This window comes from Nuphar pumila, chromosome 3 (genome assembly GCF_984573655.1).
Source record: "Nuphar pumila chromosome 3, dmNupPumi1.hap1.1, whole genome shotgun sequence".
NCBI classification, from domain to species: domain Eukaryota; kingdom Viridiplantae; phylum Streptophyta; class Magnoliopsida; order Nymphaeales; family Nymphaeaceae; genus Nuphar; species Nuphar pumila.
Window position 1 is genome coordinate 5,368,828 of NC_143251.1, and position 21,307 is coordinate 5,390,134.

Sequence of the window (21,307 nt, forward strand, 5' to 3'; positions counted from 1 at the left end):
ATTCTCACTATAACGACCATGACCATGCTGGTTGTGTCAAAACAACTTGCATTATGACATTCCAACTAGATTGTAGGTACAACCAATGGTAGCAATACACACACCTACTCAATTCAAAGTAGACCATGTGCCCAACTCAAACCCATGAACCAAATCAATGCGTCTAATGCACTCGCACAAAGAATCATTTATATAAAAATCTCATACACTTAATCACTCACAAACATCATCTACACATACACCCATGTGCTTAACACAAAATAGACCCACGTGCCTGGCTCAAGCCCATGCTAATGCATCAGCACATGAAATCATTTGTATTAAAATCCCAAGTGTTTAATTGCTTGCAAACACAATATTCATAAGCTCCCATGCCCCAATTGATCTTAGCCCTTTCGACTTTACAGTTATCCACCGAATATTCCATGTGCAAAAGACATCTCTAACTAGTAGATGTCAAATCCCATGGGTGTCATCCATTGCGCAATTCTGATGTGTGGCCACTCCCATGGATGCAAGGGTTAAGCCCACAAAGTTTTACATTGTCAGGACAGTGATCGTAAGTAGGGCAGGCAGAGCCGATTAGGTCTATGATAATACAAGAATTAGATATAGAACTATAATAAAGAGCCGTTTAGTAGTGAATATGAATATATAATGACAAGAATCAAGGGCAAAAATAAAGAGAAACAAACAAAAATAGTATGTCATCATACATCGTTGATGCTAAACATTTAACCCAATTAATGGCCCCTTCTATTAATTAACATTTTCCAATATTTTGAACTTGTCTTTTCACCAGCCATTTTTTTCTAGATCATTTTGTCACAAGTTCAAAACCCACAGGTGCCATCGCTAGGCTGAGTGTCTTCCCCTGTGGGCAGAGGGGGACCTCAAGGGTTTTACCAAACAAAGGCCCAGCCAATGTACTATCTATGGTTTGGGTGGGGGGTGGGTTCCTTGGCCTATAAAAAAAAAGTAATTTTCACTCCACAAAGAGTTAGATCAAAATGTGTCCCATGCACCTACCTAATATGGAGTAGATCCAAATCCAATTTGTATGTATTTATTCATATTAACTAATTCTGTATATATTTATTTGTATTAACTGCTTTACAGCGGATCCAAGCCCAAAAAGTTCAGGTGGACATCACTGTGTGTGCAGCAAATGAAAAAAGATGATAAAACTAAATAGAGTGAGATAAAGAAACAAGTAATATAAATGCAACTCTAAATTGCAAAAAAACTTGTCCGAGCTGCTCTCATTTTTGTCCTCCTTATATATTCATCAGTTTTAACAGTCTATTTGTCAAGACTGTTGTGCAGAAATTCGATTTTGAAGTTAAAAAACATTTAATTTTAAGTATTTGTGGTCAATTTTGGGTCTGCCAAAGCGGACTATGGACAGTGTAGCTTGGCATAAAACTCACACGTGGGAATCCAAGTAGACTAAGCAAAAAATCACTAACAATGAGTTGGCCCAACTCCATTTTGATAGGGCTGCCCGTTTACGGGTCACGACCCACTTGACCATGCTTGTGGCTCTTCAATGGGCCAGGGTAAGTCTAAAAAAACTAGCCATCATTTATTTTATGGATCATGGTACTAACATCTACATAAGAAGTGGGTGTATACCTGAATATGAACCTCTTGTTACTCAGCACGATATAGATACAAATGTATTTTTTTTAAGCTATAAAGTTACATATTATCATCACTAATTAAGCCACACTGCCTTTGACGTTACTCTAGGAGTGTCACAACTCTATATGTGCTACCAATGAAGAAGCAAAGATGAACATATAAGTATATGGGAATTCCTCCTGGACCCGTAATTGGATTGTCAGGGAGGAGTCGTTGCTAGGGACTTGATTCTTGAAGCTGTGACAGTTCGCCGGAACCGGAACTGGAACCGGAACCGTCGTTGGTACTTTGTTTGGCACTGCTGACATATACTTGTATAGTGGTACACTTAGAAAGAAAGAAACAGACACTTTAAGCAAAGTTTTCACTACCCGGGGTCTTTCAGGCACTCTCTTAATAGACATCTTCCACCTGGTTAGGATCCGATGGGGATCCGAGTATGTGAACTGGTTATGGCCTTTGTTTCGAGCTGATTTCTCTTCTTTTCATTATTGGTTGAATCCTCCTCAACTTAAGACTGTATTATCTATTATTATTAATAAAAAAATTCTTTCCCTAAAAAAAGTCCTACTTGGTAAGCCACCATTGGTTCAATAGCTTAATAGCCCCCTACTAATTGAATAACTTTCATTCCATGAGACTTATGCAGCAATGGCTGCTGCATATACAGATATCCCCTTAAATACCTATAAAAATAAAATATGTACTTATTGGGTTATCTTACATTTTCAGTTGCAATCAAAGTAAAAATCTGTATGCAATTTACAGACCTAAAATGCCTGTTCATGCCCATGAGAAAAATTAGACATAAAATGTTAAAAAGTAAAGAAATTTAACATTGAAATTTAATGATGATAAGAGTTTTGAATACAAGAGAGGAGAAGACGAGAAGAGAGAAGAAAAATCATTGATAAAAAATTAATATCACTTCCAGCAATCAAGGGAACTCGAAATAAGAATAAACCGATACTCCAACAAAAGGATCTATCCCAAATGAAAGCCTTAATGAAGGTGTAGTCACATCTGCAATACTTTCTCAAGTTACAGAAATTTAGGCCGGTTTCCTCTTCTTTAGCCAATGTTTTCTTCTGGGCTAATGAGCATCAGAATTTGAACTGAGATTGCTGCCTTGGGGGGTAAAGGATTTTGATGAACCCCTAGTATTGTAGGAAGGCTAGCTGCGGCTTTGTGAAGTGTTGCTGGACGAAGACGGCTCTACTTTTTGCATGAACATATTCTTGCTTGATGAGCATGAAAACCCATTACGATGTGTAGGAGGAGGCCTCGATGGGGGGCATTAAGGCTCTCCGTATAAGTGCAAAAGGGAGTAAGATACTGCTATTAATTTCTCTTAAGAATATAACGCACACATAAGGAACCAGATTTTTTCAATATGCCGGAGGCTGCTCCCCTTGAGGCACTTAAGCTTGATCCATGTAATCACCACAGCTTGCGGCAAGGAACTTGACTTTCCATCCTCTATTTATGTCTGGCAGACAATCCCTACCACTTGAGGAAAGGAAGAAGGTTAGAAGAGTTTATTATCCACTTTTGAAGGAAGAGAATCCTAAAATCGAGTTGGCAGTCCGTCCGCTACTGCACTTATCCTTCATTGGGACGGAGAGAGAAAAAAAATTAATGTTCAGTACCCCATGAAAAAGGTCTAGGGATAGGAGATTGCATGGAACGTAGGAACTGGTATGAAAAAGTCGATCACAGGTGTAAGAAATATGTGTACCTGGTGAGGGGGGAAGGATGGGAAGTGGGAGGCACTACTATAAGCTCATAATCACATATGAAACTTTTGGTAGTATCCGGTTAGGCCAAAGAAACTTCTCAAGACCTTGACCGTGCAGGGGGTAGTGTTGGTAATGCTCAAGGTCGTGGGCAAGAGGATCCAAAGCCCACGTCCGTTTTTTGTGCTCAAGGAAGAAGAAGTGGGTAGGGCATCCAATGCCCACGATTTTCTTGAAGGGCACTCAAAGCTCACGATATGTTAGTTTTCCTAGTTAATAGGAATTGCTTTTTGTTAGTAGGGAGAAGTGGCTGTGTACGTGTGTTAACTTTCCTACTTTTTAGCCTAGGTTTCTATTTTCGTGTAAAGGGCTTTTGCCCTCTATAAATGTGGTACCTCTTCATGTTAAAAAAGTAGAGAAGTGTAAAGAGATGTAGAGAGAGTGTGTTAAAGAGAAAAGGGAGTTCGTGACTTAATATATTGTTGAAGTTTTTGCTTTTCAGCTGCTGTACTTTGTGATATTTCAAGTTTTGCACTTTTGCTTTTTACCCTACGTTTTTCTCAATTCTTGGTATCAGAGCACAGGTTCGAATTGGAGCTGGGCGTTCGAGAAAAACGCAATAGGAGCATTGCCGAAGCAAGAAGTTCCTATAGATTCGATTTTTTTTTGAAGGATAATTGTTGAGTAAGTTTGGTATGACAAATAATTCTAACTCTCTCAATTTGTCACAATCGTTAGTGCCAATTTTTAATCTTGAAAAATTATGAATTCTGGAATATTAAGATGAAGACTTTCTTTATCTCACAAGACCTCTGGGAGTTGGTTGAAAATGGTTATGCAGATGTTGAAGGATCAAAGGCAACAGAAAAAATCGATGTCAAAGAAGCTTGAAAGAAAGATGCAAATGCATTGTTAGTACTACAACAGGCTGTGTCTGAAACCATTTTTTCAACTATTGCCGGTGCTACCAAGTCAAAAGAAGCCTAACAACTTCTGAAGCAAAAATTTCATGGTGATAAGAAGACCACAACGGTTAAACTTCAAACCTTAAGAAGAGAGTTTGAAACATTTTCTATGAAAACCAGTGAGTCAATTCAAACTTTCTTTTCTAGACTCTCTACTATTGTAAATCAAATGAAGACCTTTGGTGAAATTTTAGATGATAAAAAAATAGTAGAAAAAGTTTTAAGGTGTCTACCTTCTAAATTTGATCATGTTGTTATTGCAATTGAAGAGTTCAAGGATTTATCTGTGTATTCTATTGATGAATTAATGGGGTCTCTTTTAGCCCATGAGCATCGCATAAACAGGTCTTCAGAAAAGACATTGGAACAGGCCTTTCAATCGAAAGTTGAAATTCCAAAAGAAAAGAATACTCAGTTTGATCAAAAGGGTGAAGGTAGAGGTCGAGGATGAGGAGGTTTTAGAGGATCCTTTCATGGACGTGGAAGAGGTCGATGAAGGTTTTATGATACTCCTCAAAGGAATGATGGAACAAAAAAAGGTAATCAAAATCTGTTCTTTAGAGGGAAACAATGTCATTTTTGTAAGAAATTTGGTCATATTGAAGCCCGATGTTTTGAAAAGGCAAAGCAACAAGCAAATTTTGCAGATGAAAATGAAAATTTGTTTCTTGCAAGCATGAATAGTAACAGTTGCAAAAGTGAAATGTGGTTTGTAGACAGTGGTTGCAGTAATCATATGACCGGTGATAGAAGTCTTTTTAAGAATATTGATGAGACTGTGAAGTTGAATGTGTGGCTTGGGGACAACAATAAAGTAGACGTCAATGGCAAATGAACAGTTGCAATCAAGACAAAATCAGGTAATGAACGATACATTCAAGATGTGTATTATGTTCCTGGTTTGGCTCAGAACTTATTGAGTGTAGGGCAATTGGTTAAAAAGGGTTACACTCTTTTATTTGAAAATGACGTCTGTGAGATTAAAAAAAAGAATGGTACAGTTCTTGTAAAAATAGATATGGTTCAAAATAAAATGTTTCCACTTGAAATGATCAAGATAGATGATTGTGCCTTTATGGCAAATGGTGTTGATCAATCTAAATTGTGGCATTTGAGGTATGGGCATCTTTATTTTAATGGTTTGAAACTCTTGCATCAAAAAAATATGGTGGTTGGTTTGCCAGCCATTAATTATACAAATGAGATATGTGAAGGGTGTGTTTTTGGTAAACAACACCAATTATCATTCCCAATTGGAAAAGCATGGAGAGCTAAGGAACCTCTTGAATTAGTTCATGCTGATATATGCGGGCCCATGAGAACTCCTTCATTAAACAATAGCAAATATTTTTTGCTTTTAACTGACGATTTTACTAGAATGAGTTGGGTGTACTTTCTTACTCATAAATCTCATGCATTTGATAGATTTAAGGAATTTAAGTTCCTTGTTGAAAATGAGAGGAGAAAAACTATAAAAATATTGCGCACAGATAGAGGAGGAGAATTTTTATCTGATGAGTTTGGTTTGGTTTGCAAAGATCATGGTATTTGCATGCAACTGACAGTAAGAAAGACACCACAACAGAACAGAGTGGTAGAAATGGCACGCAGCATGCTAAGTGAAAAGAAGGTGCCAAATGAATTTTGGGCAGAAGCCGTTAATACTGCAGTACATATCTTAAATATTTCTCCAACAAAGGCAGTTCGAAACAAAACACCTTATGAGGCCTGATGGAATCGAAAACCAAATGTAAGTATGTTGAAGGTATTTGGCAGTATAGCATATGCTTTGATTGACTCTTCTGAAAGAACCAAGTTAGATAAGAAGAGTGAAAAGTGCATCTTTGTTGGTTATAGTAATGAAACTAAGGGATATCGTCTCTATAATCCTTCTTCTAAAAAATTGATTATAAGAAGGGATGTTATTTTTGATGAAAAAGCATGTTGGGAATGTACCAACAATGAAAGCGTGAAGTTGCAAATTGATGAAGTGGTATCACAATCAAATCATACTACTGAAGCATTATCTCCAGAAACGTCAATTATGGGAGATGAATTCACAGAAAATATTGAGTCCACACTTGATGTGGACACTCCTCCGAAAAAGGTACGGTCTCTAGAGGATATTTATAAATGTGATTTTGCTTTTATTGTTCTAAAACCATCATCATATGATGAAGCATGCACAGATAAAAAATGGTTAGATGCAATGAAAGAAGAAATGGAGGTCATTAAGAAGAATGACACATGAGAGCTTTCCAACTTGCCACCTGGAAAGAAATCAATTGGAGTAAAGTGGGTTTATAAGGTCAAGTATGATGCTGGTGGAAATGTTAAAAAATATAAGGCAAGGTTAGTTGCTAAAGGGTTCGTGCAAAAATATGGAATTGATTTTACTGAAACGTTTTCACCTGTTGCAAGATTTGAAACTGTGAGAATGATTCTTGCGATTGCAGCTCAATTCAAATGGAAAGTTTATCAATTTGACGTTAAGGCTGCATTTTTAAATGGTTTTCTAAATGAAGTCGTGTATGTTGATCAACCATCTGGATTTGTTGTTAAAGGAAAGGAAGAAAAAGTTTATAAGTTAAAAAAGGCTTTATACGGGCTAAAACAAGCTCCACGTGCATGGTATAGTTGCCTTGATAAATTCTTCCACCAAAATGGTTTTCAAAGAAGTGATAGTGAACCTACACTCTATGTCAAAGTAAATGGGAATGAATTGCTCATAGTAAGTGTCTATGTAGATGATATTATCTACACTGGTTCTTCATTTAAGCTTATTGCAGAATTTAAACATAGTATGATGAAGGAATTTGAAATGTCAGATTTGGGGATGCTATGTTTTTTTCTTGGTCTTCATGTCATGCAATCTGAAGAAGGGATTTTTGTGTCTAAAGAAAAGTATGCTTTGGAACTGCTCAAAAAATCAAAGATGTTGAATTGCAAAGTTTGTGAAACTCCGATGAATGCGAATGAAAAATTGAGTTTGGAAGATGGAATGGCAAGAGCAAATGAAAGATGTTTTAGAAGCTTGGTCGGTGGATTAATGTATTTAACTCACACTCGTCCAGACATTGTATTCTCAGTCAGTATGATCTCAAGGTTTATGCATAATCCATCTGTGCAACATCTAGGCGCAGCAAAAAGAATTCTCCGCTATATACGGGCAACAATCAATTATGGAATTTTTTACAATCATGTTACTGACTTTAATTTGATTGGATTTACTGACAGTGATTAGGCAGGTTCAATGGATGATCGAAAAAGCACAAGCAGGTTTGCTTTCAGTTTTGGTTGAGGCATTGTGTCGTGGTGTTCAAAGAAACAAAATTCAATAGCGCTATCATCTTCAGAAGCGGAATATATTGCGGCTACATCTGCTGCCTGTCAAGCAATCTGAATGAGGCGTGTTATGAAGGATCTGCATGTAGAGCAAAATCTCTCAACTAAGCTCTATTGTGATAATCAGTCTACAATTTCTATTGCTAAAAATCCTACTTTTCATGGTAGGACAAAGCACATTGAGCTTAGATATCATTTTATAAGGGATGCAGTGGAAAAAGGTGAAGTAGTGCTGAAGCATTGCTCTACAAATGATCAAGTTGTTGATGGCTTCACAAAAGCCTTGTCATCTAAAATTTTTTTGATGTTTAGAGAATCCATAGGCGTGCAAGGCCTTTCACATTAAGGGGGAAAATGTTGGTAATGCTCAAGGTCGTGGGCAAGAGGATCCAAAGCCCACGTCCGTTTTTTGTGCTCAAGGAAGAAGAAGTGGGTAGGGCATCCAATGCCCATGATTTTCTTGAAGGGCACTCAAAGCCCATGATATGTTAGTTTTCCTAGTTAATAGGAATTGCTTTTTGTTAGTAGGGAGAAGTGGCTGTGTACGTGTGTTAGCTTTCCTACTTTTTAGCCTAGGTTTCTATTTTCGTGTAAAGGGCTTTTGCCCTCTATAAATGTGGTACCTCTTCATGTTAAAAAAGTAGAGAAGTGTCGAGAGATGTAGAGAGAGTGTGTTAGAGAGAAAAGGGAGTTCGTGACTTAATATATTGTTGAAGTTTTTGCTTTTCAGCTGCTGTACTTTGTGATATTTCAAGTTTTGCACTTTTGCTTTTTACCCTACGTTTCTCTCAGGTAAGCCACTCCACCATGGCCTTTATATTGGCGGGTCTGCTTCCACTCCTTGCTTTGTTACAATATGTCCCAAGTACTTGACTTGGGTCTAGCCAAAGTTAGATAATTTTCGGGAATCCAAGTTTACTATCCTTAAAAAAAATCCCTCTTGAATCACAATGCACTTATTGTCAACTGTAATGTAAGATCCATTTGGGGTTACCTTCCTTTTTGATTTAGAAAGATGTGGACCAGGGCTGGAATGTCCCTTTGGCCCTCTACTGTTGTGTGTGATGGAAGGGAAAGGGAAGCGAAAACTGTCAACCGAAAGCCGCTTGCTATCGAGAAAAACTTCTTCTTTTTTATCCTTGCCTCGCACTAGCGAAAACAAAAAAATTCTACAACCAAAGCCAACAGCCGAATGCCTTGCTCACCTACCGGAAAGAAGGATTGACTTCCTTCACATCCATTCCTAACTTAGATTCGCAGATGAAATCTCACCATTTGATTTCACAAGTTTACAAGTTCATGCTTAAACAATTCATTTGGTGATTCAGACATTCTTTTTTTTTTTTAAGGTGAATTTTTTTCTTTAGGAGGACAAACAAAATTTATGAAATACCTGACTATACTCGTAGAGCTTGTGGTTTTTGGTTAAATACTTGTATGTTTCATGGTCCTTTGCAAGCATGCTTTGGTCGATTTCCTAGTGACGCAAAATACATGGTCAATTTCTAAGTTTTCTTTTGGTGCAAATTAGCTAGTTTAAAGCAAACAAGTCTGATAAAATGAATCAAGTATCAACTTGTAGATTAAGGCTCTGTTTGGGAGCCTTGCCCAAGATGGAAACACCATTTATGGTTTTGTCAAAATGTGGTTTTGAGGAAGAAGTTTCTGAAACATCTTGTGAATGGTATTGAAATGTAGTGTTAAGGCTGCCAACTCCATTCCCAATAGAGTGTTTTGGCAACACCACTACTCCAAAACCGAAGCAGGTTATATGTTCCCCCCCCCCCCCCCCCCCAAACACGCAAGTGCGTCTTCGGGGGTCTGAATGAGCGCCACGTATGTAAGCACATGGGGCTTGTATCCCCATGTGCGTCAGCATCACTTAACATCAGAGTTCGGTGCGGTTGCAAATACTTAAGTACACTTTCTCTCCATTTCTGCCATAAAACGATGATTCTAAAAAAAGACAAAAATATCCTTCATCCAGAAAAGGGAGGATGATCTTAACTCTTAAAGGTCCAAACGTTCTGTTTTCGCCCTAAGCAGTAAACTCCTCTGCTGTAACACGAGCTCCTTGCAATATTTCGCCCTTTGACAACACACCATCAACTGTAACAAGAGCTCTCTTTTGCGACACACCCTTTACCGTCATCTGCTACCGCTGGAACACCTTTTGTCATCGTTTGCTGTAGCTGAAGCACCCTTTGTCGTCGTCTATTACCGTCAGAGCACCCTTTGTCGTCGTCTGCTCGTGAAAAATAGTTGAACTACCAGAGAAATCAACATTCTGTCTATTGTTCATCATGATACCAGGGTGCAAGCATTGAACTGAGTAGATAAAGAATAGTGCTTTACAGAAGAAATAATGGTGGCAACGCCAAACTGAGTAGATAGAGAGCAACAATTTATAAAAGAGATCAGATTAGAGAGTAATGATTTACAGTAGAAATTAGATAAGAGAGTATCAATTTACAATAGAAACACTACAAGAAAAATGCTAATTAGCGACGATAATTTGCGCCGAAAATAATCCATTGCAAATTAATGACAGATTAGCGAGAGAAAGATATTTGTCGTTAACCTTTACGAAAATAGCGACGGAAACCAATCGCAACATCCATCGCAACATAGCGATAGATCAATGGCAGAACCTTTTCGTCGCTAGGTCATCGCCAAATAAGCGATGACCTAGCGACAACATTTGACTATCGCTAATCCATCGCTAATTTTCCCATAAATCCCTAATCAACCCTTTCTTTCTCTTACCTGTTTCGTCTCTCCCGCCCAACGCAATTCTTTTCCGCCGCCCGACGCTCCCTGGCCTGCCGCTCGTCGCCACCCGTCGCCCTCTCGATCGTCGACCCACGACCGTCGCCCGATGCTCCCCCTTCACCGACCTTCGTCGCCCTTCTCAACAGGCACCAACAGAATCCTATGAGCAGAGCCACCACCACTGTCGTCGACACACCGGTGACATCTCGGTCACAGTCCCCCGTGCCATCCCTGTCGCCACTGTCTTTCCGGACGTCTCTCAGATAAACCCTGCAACCCCCTATCACCTTTTCCTCCTTTCTTTCAGGATTTTCGGCAGGGGGTGGCCCCCTGTGTTGTTTGATTTCTTCGGCAGGGGGTGGCACCCCCTGCCTCGCTTGTTTTCTGGCAGGAAGTGCCCCCTGCCTTACTTTTTTTTCGGCAGAGGGGTGGCCCCCCTGCGTTTGATTTCTCCGAAAGGGGGTGGCACCCTCCTACCTCGCTTGTTTTTTGGCAGGGGGGTGACCCCTCTGTCTTAATTGTTTTTCGACAGGGAGTGCCCCCTGCCTTCCTTCTTCTTTGGCATGGGGTCACCCCCTCTGCATCTTTTTTTTTTCCTGGCAGGGGGTGCCCCCCTGCTTTGCTTGATTTCTCCGGCAGGGGGTGGCACCCCCTGCCTTACTTGTTTTTCGGCAGGGGGTGGCACCCCCTACCTTACTTTTTCTTTGGCAAGGGGTCGCCCCCCGTGCCTCATTTTGTTTTCAGGCAGAGGAGGCCACCCCCTGCCTTACTGTTTCTCCGACAGGAGGTGCCCCCTTGCTTTGTTTGATTTCTATGACAGAGGGTGGCACCCCCCTGCCTGACTTGTTTTCTGGCAGGGGGCACCCCCTGCCTTACTTGTTTTTCGGTAGGGGGTGGCACCCCTGCCTTGCTTCTTCTTTGGCAGGGGGTCGCCCCCCGTGCCTCATTTTGTTTTCAAGCACGGGGTGCCCCCTTTGCCTTACTGTTTCTCTGGCAGGGGGTGCCCCCCTGCGTTGCTTGATTTCTCTGGCAGGGGGTGGCACTCCTCTGCCTGACTTGTTTTTTAGCAGGGGGTGGCCCCCCTACCTTGTTTTCTGGCAGAGGGTGGCACCCCCTGCCTTGCTTCTTCTTTGGTAGGAGGTCGCCCCCCTACCTCGCTTGATTTCTGGCAGGGGGTGACCATCGTACCTTGTGTTTTTCGACAGGAGTAGCCCCCCCTGCCTTGTTGAGTGATTTTTTTTTTCGGCAGTGGGTGCCCCCCTGCCTTGCTTGATTTCTCCTATAGGGGGTGGCACCCCCTGCCTAGCTTATTTTCTAGCAGGTGGTGGCCCCCTCTGCCTTGTGTTTTTCGACATGAGGTAGCAGGTGCCTTGTTGACTGTTTTTTTTTTCTTTTCGGCAGAGGGTGGTTTCATTTTAATAGTGTCTCTTGCAGATTTCTCAACGGATCCCGCTTGTGCCCCGCCACCCGTGGTAAGTAAGTAACAAAAATAATGCAAATCAGGTAAATATCCATGGTGAGTAAGTGATGCAAGCGCATCACATGTTATTTAATTTATTGGATGCAACACTTTACTGTTCACACACTCACTTAGTTGTTGATATCTAGGACTGCTTTGATGGAGTTTGAAGATCATGCTGAGCATGATTTTAATGTATGAGAATAGAAGTGTCCTTATTTTTTGAGTATAGATTCCATGCTAGACATGGTAGTAGTTAGCGGGATATTGGAGTGTGTTTGCTGCAGGTACATGTTTGATATTGTTTTGATATGACTGATTTGAATGTATTGTAATGTTTGATGTGTCTGTATTCATGCTTGCATGAAGTTATTTTCCATTTGATTATGCCTTTCATGTGAAATTGTATCATGAATTTTTTGTTCAAATGAATATATAGTTCTATATAATTTGATTTCAAATTTATAAATATCCTCGTGATGTGTATAAATATGATGTGATGGTGTATTGCACATGAAAGTTTAAACAAAAAATTGCTCACAAATAATCACCAAATAAGAATTAATAGATAAATTAGATATTTTTTTTCATCATAGCATTATTAAGATTTTCTTTTAACAGGTGATGAAAATATTTGTAATATTATAGGACAAAATGGCTGCAAACTATGAATGAATGTATCATAGGATAGTTGATAATGAGGTGCCGTATGAATATATGGATGATGTTGACAGTTTTATTGAATTCACAATGACAAGTGCCAGTACAATGGATCTCACCGGTCAGATCAGATGCCCCTACACGATGTGTAAGAACAATCAATTTGTAGAACCTCATGATGTTAGACATCACGTATACAGGAAGGGTTTTGTTAGTGGTTATCAAAATTGGATGCTTCATGGTGAAGAATTTTGGAATAATTATGACGCAAAGATAGATGTGGTGCATGATAATCCATATGTAGACCTGATATTTGATGCCGCAGGACCGAAAATGGGTTCTGATGTGGGACATAGTGATACACCAACTGGGGTAGAGAAAGAAGCAACAAATGATGCAGCTAGTACATTCTATGACTTACTTAGAGATGCTGATGAACCAATATGGAATGGTTGAAAGAGTCACACTATCCTGTTTGCAGTTCTTCAACTACTGAATTTGAAGTGCAAGTTTAATTTGAGCCAATCATGTTTTAACCGTCTGTGCTCTATTGTGAAGAGTATGTTGCCCAAAGATGAGAAATTGTCACAAAATCTCTACTGTGCGAAGGTTATGGTCAATGCTCTACAAAGTAGATGGGCGCTAAATAAAGAAAAAGAAGATGATGACGAAGAGGAGGAGGAGGAAGAAGAAGACTATGAAAGTCAGACAAGTGATGATGAGTTATTTACAAGCTAGTGAAATACAACTTGTAATACAATTTGATCTGAATGATCTGAATGATTTGAATGTATTGAAATGTATTGTATTGTATTGATTTGAATATATTGAAATGTATTACAATGTTTGAATGTCTTGCATGAAGTTTTTTTCAATTTGATCTGAATGATTAGAATGATTTGAATATATTAAAATGTGTTGCAATGTTTGAATATCTTGCATAAAGGTTTTTTCAATTTGATATGAATGATTAGAATGATTTGAATGTATTGAAATGTATTGTATTTATTTGAATATATTGAAATGTATTGCAATGTTTGAATGTCTTGCATGAAGTTTTTTTCAATTTGATCTGAATGATTAAAATAATTTGAATGTATTGAAATATATTATATTGATTTGAATATATTGAAATATATTGCAATGTTTGAATGTCTTGCATCACGTTTTTTTCAATTTGATCTGAATGATTAGAATGATTTGAATGTATTGAAATGTATTGTATTGATTTGAATATATTGAAATGTGTTGCAATGTTTGAATGTCTTGCATGAAGTTTTTTTCAATTTGATCTGAATGATTAGAATGATTTGAATGTATTGAAATGTATTGTATTGATTTGAATATATTGAAATGTATTACAATGTTTGAATGTCTTGCATGAAGTTTTTTTCAATTTGATTTGAATGATCTGAATGATTAGAATGATTTAAATGTATTGTATTGATTTGAATATATTGAAATGCGTTGCAATGTTTGAATGTCTTGCATAAAGGTTTTTTTAATTTGATCTGAATGATTAGAATGATTTGAATGTATTGAAATGTATTGCATTGATTTGAATATATTGAAATATATTGCAATGTTTGAATGCCTTGTATGAAGTTTTTTTCAATTTGATCTGAATAATCTGAATGATTTGAAATGTATTGTATTGATTTGAATATATTAAAATATATTACAATGTTTGAATGTATTGCTAGTATATTGTTATTTGTTAGAATATGGTTCATGGATGACACAATCGTCGAGCACCCAGTGGTAGCCAGTCTGAGCCTTCATCTTCACGGGCTCCTTCAATAGGTATATCATTTAAATAATTGTATATTTGATTAGTTGAAATTTACATTGTGTGAATTTCTAACTCGTTGTTTTGTAGGTGTTGTTTCACCTACACATGACCCACCTATGCCAGATGCAGGGTTTTCTCAGTGTGACCCACGATAAGTAATTCAAATAGTGTATATCGATGGTCGATCGTAAGTATTTCATTGTCACTTGTTCAATATTTAACTCATAAAAAATGTATATTGACGATCGATTGTTAATGTGTATATTTTCATGTGCAGTTCGAGGTTTGAGCAACAAGAAGTAATACAAAGAATTATAAAGTCATTACTGCATCATCTTTCAGGACCGGTAGTGCAATAGAAAGAGTACCCGAGAGAGGTGTTGGACATCTTAATTTCCCCATTCATGGTATGCAATCATTTATCATAACAAACAATATTTTATATTTATGTGTGCTAACGTTCTGAAAGTATTTGTAGGCCTTCCATCGCTTCGCGAGTGCAAACGAGAAGGATGCGAGGGTAGTATGGCAGAAGGTAGATGTCAATAGATTTTCCGACATACTGCACAATATGAAGACTGCAACAAAAAAAGCAGCTGGTGGGATAGATGATCCACTGCAGTGGAAGGGCCATAGACCAGCTATTGTCACGAGAGATTATTGGGAGGGCATGTGCGACAAGTGGGCGAGCAATGATTTTCGAAACCACTCAGCAAAGGTTGCACAAAACCGAGCAACAATGCCCGATGCACATCTACACACAGGTGGCCCGATGTACATCTACACATAGGTGAATCTAGGACTTTTGGGAGCCACCAGAAGAAAATGGTAAGTCATCAATATATATATATATATATATATATATATATATATATATATATATATATATATATATATATATATATATATAAAATTAAATTTGTAAGTATTTCTGCATACTTATTAATCGATTTTTTATATCATGTCACATTGCAGAAAGCAGAAAAAGAAAACATTGTGCCTTACAAGAATGTGTTTGTTGAAACACATAAACGTAAGAGCACGAGGGATTTTGTATCAGAGAAAGCGAGAGCGACAACAATATGTATTTATTGTATTAATAAACATTGTAATATACAAGTTACTTTGAATTATGTTATCATAAACATTATAATTCTTTATTATTAATTCATATTCTAATTATTACTTTATAGGAGTCATACGAGCAACAAATGATACAACGATATGACAATGATTCAACTCAACATCCGTCTTTTGATCCTACAACATGGGTGACTGCTACAGGTGAACCCAAAAAGGGTCATGTGTTCAGGTTTGAGAGTAACATAAACACCACACCAGTCGTTGCTTCCTGTAGCCCGGGCTCACAGAGTTCTTCTGACAGCATCAACTTTCAACGTCCTATTGACCCTGCTATGTCTTGGGATGGTGTTTGTCAGTGTCTTGAGGACAAAATGCAACACTTTTTAAATGAAGTTATTCCCAACCTTGTCTGTAATGAGTTGTGCAACTTTTTTCAGGACAAGAGAACTTCATTTGCATTCAACATGAGGTCAGGTGCCCGTCAGGTATGCATGATTGAATTGCTATAAATTTTTTCTTATAATTTTGTTAATGTTCTTTAGTTTATTACTAGTTTATGTGTCATTCAGCCATTTACTTTGTTGCATTATATTAAGTGGATTGCATATAATTTATTTCATAATGTTTTGTTTATTAATACTAACATTTTGGTTCTCTTTTGTAGGATGCTGGAGATGATCAACGTAGAGGAGCTGATGAAGGCATGGAGGAAGGGGTAGATCGAGAAAATGAAGAGGATGATGCCCAAAATCTTGGCGAGGATTAGATTTTTTTGTTTAATTTGTTTGACAAACTTGTAACTAATTATAACTTCGCAAGGACTGTACTTAGTAGTTAAAGTTTGCTTAACTTAGCATTTCTTTTTAATTTGTATGCATTTTTTATTTGTACTATTTTTTTATAAGTAGGATATATAAATTATACGAGATTTTTTTCTCGATTTTCAAAATATTTTAAAAAAATATTTTAAAATTTTTATTACAAATTAGCGACAGATAATATCCGTCGCTACTCCGTCACCAATTTAAAGTAGTCGTTGGTTTGCGGCAGAATTTAAGTCGTCGCTAATGCCTGTCGCCAATTAGCGATGGATACTCATCCGTTGATAAATGGTAGCGACGGAAATATCGACAGATTAAATTCCATCGCTTAACCAAATCGATCTCCGTTTAACGATGAATTCACGACGTACATAATCCATCACAACATAGCAACGGATTGGCGACAACTAAATTTTATCGCAATTTAGCGACTAGGGTTATGCGGCGGATGCTATCCGTCGCTAGTCCATCGCAAAATTCATCATAAACATGTACATCGACGGATTAGCGACGGACTAGCAATGGATAAAATCCATCGCCAATACACATTTTTCTTGTAGTGAAATCAGATCAGAGAGTAACAATTTATAATGAAAATCAGATCAGAGAGTAGCAATTTACAGTAGAAATCAGATAAAAGAGTAGCGATTTATAGTAAAAATCTGATTAGAGAGTAGCAATTTATAGTAAAAATTAGATCAAAGAGTAATAATTTATAATAGAAATCAGATCAGAGAGTACCCATTTACAGTAGAAATCAGATTAGAGAGTAACGATTTACAATAGAAATTAAATCAGAGAGTAGCGATCTACAGTAGAAATCAGATCAAAGAGTAGCGATTTATAGTGAAAATCAAATTAGAGAGTAGCGATTTATAGTGAAAATCAGATCAGAGAGTAGTGATTTACAGTGAAAATCAGATTAGAGAGCAACAATTTACACTATAAATCGCTACTCTTTGATCTGATTTATACTATAAATTGCTACTCTCTGATTTAATTTTTACTATAAATCGTTACTCTCTAATATGATTTTCACTATAACTCGCTACTCTTTGATCTGATTTCTACTGTAAATCGCTACTCTCTGTTCTAATTTCTATTGTAAATCGTTACTCACTAATATGATTTCTACTGTAAATGGGTACTCTCTGATCTGATTTCTATTATAAATCGCTACTCTCTGATTAGATTTCTCTTGTAAAACGCTACTCTCTTATTCGATTTCTACTATAAATCGCTACTCTTTGATATAATTTTCATTGTAAATCGCTACTCTCTAATATAATCTCTTTTATAAATCATTGTTTTCTGTCTACTTAGTTCGACGTTATCACCATTATCTCTCATGTAAATCACTATTCTTTGTCTACTCAGTTCGACGCTTAGACCTTAGTATCATGATGAACAATAGATAGAATGTCGATTCCTCTGGTAGTTCAACTATTTTTTATGAGCAGACGACAACAAAGGGTGCTTCGATGGTAATAAACGACGAAAAAGGGTGTTTCGGTGACAACAGACGATGACAAATAGTGTTTCGACGGTAGCAGACGATGACAAAGGGTGCTCTGACGACAACAAATGACGGCAAATGGTGCATCGTCAAAGGGAGCTCTTGTTACAGTAGATGGTGCGTTGTCAAAGGGTGATCCAAAACGTTCATCGTCGAGTTTATTTTTTGTTGCAAAGCGATTCTATGTGCAGTTGAGGATTCATTCTCTTCAAGCAAACAAGCTCATTAGTAATGACAACCTACTACACCATTTGCTTGGACTGAGGCTGATTCTTAAAGACTCTAGTAATGATGCACTCTTGAGAATATGCTTCACAAACTTCAGCTCAGACACTGTCCTCTTGAAGGAGTTGATGGACTCCGACTCAGGTAATGATAAAAGTCGCAGGAATATGCAAAGCTATTTACGGAAAGACATTTTCGTCAAATGGATATCTATTTTATGAGAGGACATTTTCGTCAAACGCATATCTACCTTTTATATATGTTATTTTATTATAAAATCATAATGAGTAACATTGACATATAAATTATCGCAGGTCTTACGATATTCTTTCATACACACCGGAATACGCAATTTTGTCTTCAGGGAGCTCCCTCCCCTCCAAAACAGCAGAGAGCATGAGATCAATGGAGAAACTACAACACTGCTCTGATTCAAGGCTAACGTCAGGGTGGCAGAAGTCCTTCTAAGTGTTGTGCACATGAAAATAGCATCTGGCTGCAACTTTGATGCCAAATGATGTGACCCAAAGGCTTCCTTTGTCTTCAAAGTTGTTGAGAGAGAGAGAGAGAGCAATGTATGTCCTTCAGTGAGTATTGTTCAAAACAAATTCTTTGGCAAATGCCTGCTCAGCGTCATTCCTCAAGGTGCTGGTACCGGGTCTAGTTCCATGTTTAGATCTGACCGAACCTGGCTAAGGCAGAACATGATCTGGGTAGCAAAAACAGATCCCTTTTTTTATGTATATATTTTAATTGACAAGTTCCAGTTCCAGTTCTTACTTGGTCAAACTTGGGTTAATTTTGTTTGGAAATTCTTATGCCAAAACCAGGTCCATATACTACTTGGAACCTTTGGATCCTACCAGTTAGCTAATCGGACCCATGTGTTAATCCTAAACCCAGGTCTTATCTGATCCAATCCAGGTCGGTATTGGGCCATATCCGACCAGTTGACTGCCTATTATTGCAGAATTGCAAATGAGGATGTATATGCCTGTATGGCCAGAATTTGAATATGGTTTAGTGAGATGTAGAATGATTAGACTTTGTTCTAGATTTAGACTCCAGTTGGAATTTCCCTTGCAAACCAAATCCAGTTATGCCAGATCCTCATGTAAACCTAGTCGATATGGCTCTTTATCTAAACTGGGATTTGTTGAATATTTACAGGCTTGGGTTGAAAATTCCAAAGAAAACCTGATCATTTACCTTCTTGTATTTAGAGGGACCTTATGAGCAATGAAATCCAAATTAATGGGCCTCTTTTCTGGACCCAACTATTGAGATTTGATTATGGACCTAGAAAAGTTTTCAGTTCATGCATAATGAATTGCCAACATATGCTTGACCTCAAGTCAGATCCAGGACCGGAGTTGAAAATGCCCAATCCATTAAGGTTTTCAATAAACCTATTTTAATTGAAGCAAATCTAAACATTATCACAATGATCATCACTATGAAACCAAAACCAGAACTCAGATATTTGTAGCTATCATTTGGCATTAGTGCTGAAAATGGATCGGGTTTGGTCAGATCTTCAATATAAATCTGATACCGTGTTCATGGATGTTGATTTTAAATTTTATACCAAACCCAGGTCCGACCCCAGTTCTGATTAAGATCCACAATTTTCAATGTAAAAAACTATAAAAAATATTATTGTAAGTTGGACCAGGATCAAGTTGAGCTCACTCTTGCCATTTTGATCCATAAACCGAAATATGGAGAGGCTAAATGCAGGGTCCATAAAAAAAACCAATGTCAAAATCGAATCGGCCATTTTTCGATTCAATGCAAGGGCCGTTTTCAGGCTCCCTACAAACTGAATCGCGGTTGAATCAACCCATATATATTTTTTCATTTTTTTCATTTTTTAAATAATTTTTTAACAGACTGATTCAATTCGATTTTTACTGATTCGTTTTTTTTTTCAGAAAGCATTCTATTTTTTGAAACATTACAGATATTAATCATATAAATAATAACACCTTGTAAATATCCTAATCCAAGCCATAAAAGAAACACCAAGTTGATCATATGTTTGATCATGTCGTATAAGCCAGCCACAACAATCAACAACATGTTCTGGAATAGAAAAAATGCCAGAGTTTATCATAAAAATTAATGTGCAAGTCAATTAACAAAAAGGAAAAAGATAAGTACAATTCAGTATATAGGGCGTATATTTTCTCTTACTCTCAAGCTGCATAATCACTGGCATAATGAAAAATCTCGCTAATTTTAAAAAATATTGCAAAAAAAAAAAGATATTTTGTTCAATGTTTTAAATGGCCAGAATGTCATGCCGAGTTTATCTTGTAACCTTTTTTTTGTTAGGCAAAGGGAAAACCCCTCATCACCGGCTGCACATTGGTAGGCTTCTAGTTGATAAAAACACTTGAGATCCCCATGCTCAACTGGGAGTAGGGGTTTCAAAACTCATGACGCTCACTAGTCACTAGATGCCCCTACCACGAGCTGAGCCCTTATGGACGACGACATTATTAAATTAATAGGAAACAAACAACATTGTCTTTTAGGGTACGTTTGGTTGTGTTTTTTAAAAGTGGAAGTACTGTTTAAAAGAAAAGAGATTCACTTTCAAAAGCTCATGAGATGGGGTTTCAAATCTCATGAGACATCATGAGAAAGTGAAAATCTCACACAAATGAGATTCAATTTCTAAGTCTTGCTTTTGGGGTTCGGTGCCAACTTACTTTTTATCGGGCTTGTTTTTGGGGTTCTATGCCAAAAAGTTTTATGTTTAATTACTTTTGGGTACTATTTAAATGAAATTCAGTTTCTAAATCTCATGTGATTCCAAATCACATGAGATTTTTTGCTGATATTTTCTGATAAGAAAGCGAGACATTTAAATTTTTGAATTTCTCATAAGAATTTGGCTGTTGTTGTTTTATTGTGTTAAACTTTTGCCAATGTGATCACTTGATCATGCGTTTTCGTCCGAGAACTATAGTTTTTATTCCATAGGGATCAAAAAACAGGGTCAAGTTATCTAGAAAAGGTATGGTGTTGAAAATTCACAGCTTATCAAATGGATCTTGCTACCAATGTCTGCTTCTGATGAAACATGACACTACCAGTAATCTCTCTCTCTCTCTCTCTCTCTCTCTCTCTCTCTCTTGCACGTATACACACATGCACACCAGATCTACAAAAGTTTAAACTCTAAATGACCTTTTCTTTCTTGGAAAATAATGCAAACCGATTTCGTGATTCACAAAGATCTATGTTACGATCTATGAGTTATGCTATCAACAACAACAAA